This window comes from Tupaia chinensis, unplaced genomic scaffold (assembly GCF_000334495.1).
Source record: "Tupaia chinensis unplaced genomic scaffold, TupChi_1.0 Scaffold000182_1, whole genome shotgun sequence".
Classification (NCBI taxonomy): domain Eukaryota; kingdom Metazoa; phylum Chordata; class Mammalia; order Scandentia; family Tupaiidae; genus Tupaia; species Tupaia belangeri.
In genome coordinates, this window is record NW_006159657.1 from 3,921,490 (window position 1) to 3,927,638 (window position 6,149).

A 6,149-nucleotide genomic window follows, 5' to 3' on the forward strand; every position below is an offset into this window, starting at 1 on the left:
TTCCTGAAGATTACCATTGCTTCTTGTATATCTTTACAGTGATATTCTTCAGATTCTAAGCATGTGCATTATTGTTCTTGCCTTTTAAAAAAACTATATCTTGGAAATTATGTTTTATACATTGTGCCATATGCATTACACCCTGGGATCAGTAAGGCAATAATGCCTAAACTGAGTTCCAGATTTTTAAATATCCCATCCTTTTTACCCACTATATGATATTCCAGGATTCTGCAATGTATAAATACTATTACTTATTTAGCAAATCTTTCCCAGATGAACATTTTGGTTGTTTTCAATTCTTTGTGACTACAAACAATGCTTCAAAGAACACTTCTAAATATGTCTTCATGTATATATGGGTGTTCCCTATAAGCTCCCCATTTCCTCTCCTTTTCTCCATCCAGCCAATTCATGGAGTCAGGGAAAAGAGAAACAAAATATAACATTTGGTGGTAAAATGATCATCTTGAATAGAAGAACTAGAGACAGATTATCTTGGTTAATGCTATGGTTTGGATAACGGTTTGTCTTCCAAATGTTCATGTTTTGGAATTTGGTCCCCCAACGGAATGGTATTAGGAGATGGTGAGAGCTTCAAAAGTGAGGCCTGTTGGGCAGTTGTTGGATCATGAAGGCATCACTCTCATGAATGGATTAATGCTGTCTCATGAGGCCCAATGAGTTCTAGCTGTTGAGAGAAGAGGTTAATTATTGCAAGAGTAGCTTTTTATAGAAGGAAGATGGTGTACCCCTAGTCTCTCTCTGTATATATACATCCTTTCTGCTTCTGTTGACTGTGTGTGATGTAGACAGCTGCATGTTTTTGAACCTTCCAGCCATTAGAATCCTTAGTCAAATAAACTTCTACTCTTTATAAATCATCCCATCTCAGATATTTCTGTTAAGCAACTCCAAGCCAGACTAATATACTCAAAGTTCTTTTGGTTGTAACAGGAATTGCTTTGAACTAATTTGTACAAAACTGGAGGAAGGTAAAAGGACTTTATGGGAGGATCCAAGGGTATCATACAGAATCCCCAAATCTCCGGAACCAGAAAGCCATGAACAATATAACTGAGTCTGTTTCTCTCTCATTTCTTCTTTTCTCTGAAATTGTACCTATTGTCCCTTTCTGCTCCCCAACTCTTTTTGCTCCTCTATACACATAGAGGAAGATGGGAATCTGCCACAGGACTCCAGGGTAGAGGACTAGTTACCCCAGTTACTAGTGGGGTCCAGTACAGAATGAAAATGTAGTGTTCCTTGCTCAAAAATCATTCAGAATTTCAAGAAGGCAACAGCAGAGCATTAAACCAAGCGTGAACCCTCTGAGCACAGAGCCCTGTGGGACCACACCAGCCCCATGTTCATGAAGCTGGAGGTATCACACCAGCTGAATTAAAAATATACTACAAAGCTTGGTGACCAAAACATTACGGTACTGACATAAAGACACATAGACCAATGGGATAGAGTGTTGAGCCCAGAAATAAATCCACTCAGTTATGGTCAACTAATTTTCAATACAGGAGCCAAGAACACACAATGAGGAAAGGACAGTATCTATACTCTATCCCTCTGAAAATTTTGAGATCCTGGAGGACAAGGATATATCTCAATCATCTGTCTCCTCAGAGCTCATACAATAACCTGACACTTTGTAGTCCTTCAGGTCTACCATAGTTAAGAGTGACCATTTATGAAACACAGTAGAGGTCCCATTCACTGTGCCAAACACTTTCTACAAACTGTCCAGTATCCAGTATTCCTGGAGATAGGCATCATTATTTTTTCCATCTTACAGATGAGGAAACAGAGGCTTGGAGAGACTAAGCAATTTCTTCAAAGTCAGATAGCTTTTACTTCCTAGGATAAAGAGCCAGGACTTAAACATAGGCATGAGTCAGTGGTTGTCAGTCAATTTTGCCCCTCAGGGGACATTTGATAATGGCTGTCAACATTTTAGGTTCAGGAGGTACTAGCCAGTAGAGTCCATAAATTCTGCTAAACATCCTATAATGCACAAGATAGCCCCCCACCCCACAATGTAGACTTATTCACCCCAAAATGTGAGTAATGCTGACGTTGAGAACCCTGGCCTGACCCCAAAGCTCACGTCTCTTCAATATCAGTTTTCAGTGCCAGACACTTACTTTTTCCCCTTATGTGCATTTCTTTAATAAATACTATAATACATTGATTTTTCTTAAATCAGCTTTACTTTGGTGCACTTCAATGAACTAAGTACATTTTGAACATTATGCCCATAACTTCATGTGCTTGATGTGTTATTTTTCTAAAACATATTGAAGTAAATTATATATATATATATACACACACATATATGTATACATATAATTAATATATATTATATATAATATATGTTTTATATATATATATATATATGTATGTAAATTGGGGCTAGTCAGTGGCAAGGCATGACAGTTAGGGTTAGGGCAGCTGGATCCTACATGACTGACAAAACTGATCGAATTCTGGACCTGGTGGTGGCTTGTAAAACATGGCAGGTGTGTGTGCATATGTGCCCAACATCCTGAAAGAAAAAATGGAGAAGGGATTGTGGTGTGGCCATCTCCTGTGGGGGTGCTTTCTTACTTTTTCTTTCGCCAGCAAGCTCATGTGCCCTCTAGAAAATTAAAAACAAAACAAAACAAAACAAAAACAAAAACAAAACTTTGTTGAGGATATCACCAAAAACATCTCCTATACCATCATCAGTTTGGGAGAATCATACTTCTGACCTACTTTACTTCTTCTAGAATGCTTCCCATATCTCTTCAGAATCTGAGAGTAAAATACATCATATCAGCCTGTTGCTTGAAACTGGCAAGGTGCTAGCTTCTGTTTCATCTCTTTTCTTCTCAAGGCTAACAGTTGCTTAGAAACCTCCTTGAAACCCTAAAAGCCACCTGATGAGGACAATTAACAGACAATTCATTTGGGCAAGGTCCATGGTGCATATAATTTAATTTGTTGAATTGCTAATGGACATTAGTCATAGGGTCCCAGTAAGCAAATATCCTTTGTTACATCATCCCCTTGCTTAATTATTGGGGAATACAATTGCATTCATGTTGCGGTGTGTACTGCAGTCTGACATAATTAAGGCTAGAATGAATGGGATTCTTCTTTAGATATTGAAAGTGCCTGGGTTGTAAATAATCACATCATCGCCTCTTTCATACAAAGCAATTTCATTAAGGGCTGCATTTAATTTCAAGACATTTGCATGAATCCATTCAGGTAGTCGTGGTGGGGGGGCACTTGATCATTTTAATCTTCCATGAATTTGCCAAGTGTTTCAATTAGGTAGTTTATACTCCCCCCCTCCTCAGTCCTGAAAGAAATGCCTTCTCAATCACATGTTCTAAACTGGGGCCTGTCTCCCCATATCGCACACCTACATCCACAGGCGTGACATGCCCAGAGGAAATCAACTTTTTTCCTTTGAAGAGTGAAATGAACCAAAATGATTCCTCCTTCTTCTAAACATTTTTCACCCAAAAGCTTAGGAAACAGGCTGGGGAAATATTCCAGGGGTCAGCAGCAGCCACAGCAGGTAGGAGCAAGAGGGGAATCTGGTTTGGCTAAAGCTTACAAGGACAGGAGCCTTAAGGTTTAGAATCCTTGGAATAAGCCAGGCAGCCTGGTTTCTTTCCCTCTGCTTCTTTGGGAAGCACCTCCCTGCACTCTTCTCCTCACAAACAGGGGGCAGTCTCTGTTAATTAAAGCTGGGAGCCACAGCCAGAACGAGTTTCCTCTCAGGACCAGAGTCAAATGTCCTGGTGACAGGCAAGATTTTATGGAGATGAGAGGCAGATCCCAACCTTGATTTTTCTGTCCAGATTTTGACTCTCTAAGTTTTTTTAAAAATTAAATTTAGGAGTAGGTTAAAGCCACCAAGCTTTGCAGGAAGGGGCCTATGACCTACTCTCCCTACCAGGTTCCTGGTTAAGCCTTACCCTGGTGCTGGCTGAGAAATAGCATGGTTCGTGGTCGGGTAGAATGGCGTAGGAGTGCTGGGGAGCCCTGGAGTGGGAGTCTGCCCATTTGCATCTAGCCCTGGATTTACCCTTTGCTTGCCATGTGATCTTCCACAAAGCCCTTAACCTCTCTGAGTTTCTGCTTCTGGACCAGAGGAAGCCGGCAGGAGGACCCCTTTCTGACTCTGTTTTAGTGTGTAGGGATCTCTCAGTCCCTTTGTACATATCATGACAGCAGAAACTCCATCATCCCTTTCCCCTCTTGGTTTAAAACCGAGTCCTGCATCAAGTATCTTCATTAGTTCACACAGTCCCTACAAATGTTTGGAATTCTCATCATCATGTCCAGCACTAGCCTAGGTGATAAGGGACGTAGGAAGAGACTCAAAGCCCTTTCATTGCAGAGGCTACATCTCAATAGTAGGAGAGGGGAAAATCCATACTTTACCTAATACCAGGTGGAGAGAGCACGTGGAGTTCTGTTTTAGAAACACACTCCACGCAGTAGTCAGAACACAAGTACCCTGGTCAAATTTCTAGGATCAAATACCAACTGCAGTGCTCACTCTGAGCCCTCGTGGGCAAGGCGTTCACTGTCTTGGGTGCCCATCTTCCCTTCCATGGTATGGGCAAGTTGGGATACTACCCACAGGAGAGTTGAACTAGACCAATCACTCAACCGTTCAGTGATTTTTTCCGGCTGGTCTGCTATATGCTAGGCACTGCTGTGAAGTTTTGTGAGGAGGTGATTTTAGAAAATGCAGGCTTAGTGGGTATGTCGCAGGCAGTGAATAAATGTCAGCTATCATTAGCTCTCACACTCCCAGTGCTTGTTTGTAGGACTCACAAGGTGGTGGTGGGTGTGGGTTGCCAGTCATGGTAGACACACCATCCCGTCCTGTTTTGAGGATCTTATTATAATGAGTCTGGATTGGGCAATTGCACACCTTCTCCAGGTGAACTTAAGATATAATGCCTCCCACCCCCAAACACTAAGAGTTTACTGGGGGACGGATGTGCTCTTTCGATGTTGCGCTGGTCTGTGTCTCCGAATCTTTGGGGGAAATGGTGGTATTTCTTCAGAGAGGAGGACGGTTTGTCCAGTTCCTCATTCCCAGAAAACTCGCAGTAGCATCCCAATGAGTCCTCCCACATTTATTCAAGCAAGGGGACCCTTGTATTTAATTTTACACATAACCCAGCTTCTTAGTTCTTGGAAAATGTCCTGAGACGCCTTGACTGCAGCCAAACGGAGAGGAGGGTAGTGGAAACATTTCCCTGGAAATCGCCTAGCCGACTGCAAAGTGTATGCTTAGTTAATGCAATTAAAAAACAAAACGCCGGGGCGTGTGGGGATCTAAATTTGGTGTAGCAGCTTTGGTGCAATCCCTGTTTGGGGGCTACTGGAGTCAAATTCAAGCAGAGTAGAGGAAGAAGTGGGAGAACTGGGAGGGGCCGACGGAGAGCTGGAATGAGCTAGAGAGGAGAATTTGGAAACGCTGAGAGGAGACGCGGAGCCCAGGAGGCAAGGCCGAGCTCCGCAGCCCCTCCGATGAGGATATCAGGGGACTCCGTGGGGACAGGGGCCAACCCGCTCCGAAGACCGATGCGCGGACTCCAGGTCCGGGAGGGTGGCTGATGTTGGGTGCCCAGGCATTGCGCCGCGCCAGGTGGGGCGCGCAGAGGCGGAGCCGCCGTGTGCCCTCCTGTGGAGCGCAGGGAACGCTGTGGGGTCGAAGAGGGACAAAAAGCGGCAAGTCCAGGGGGTTGGGGGTGTTCCGAGGAAAGACCTTCCAGGACGTGCCATTGCCTCAGCCGTGCCTGTGACCCCTCCCTACTCCCAGCTTCTTTGACTAGTTAATCCCAAGCCCCTCTTTCCTCTCGGTGCTTACCCTCGGTCCAGGGGCTTGACATCCCACCTTCCCAGCTCAGTCTTGGTCCTCGCCTCGGCCCAGGGAGTTGAGCCATCCGGGTTGCGCGCCAGGCTGGAGGGCGCAGCCAATAAAGGGCAAGGCGGTTCCGCACGTCTGGGAGAGGCGGTCTTGACCAGAATGCGCCCAGTCTGTCTTGGAGCGAAAGCCACCTAGTCTGTCCCCATCCTTTCCGAGTCACCCTTTCCCTGGTGGACAGATGCGGGCCGCA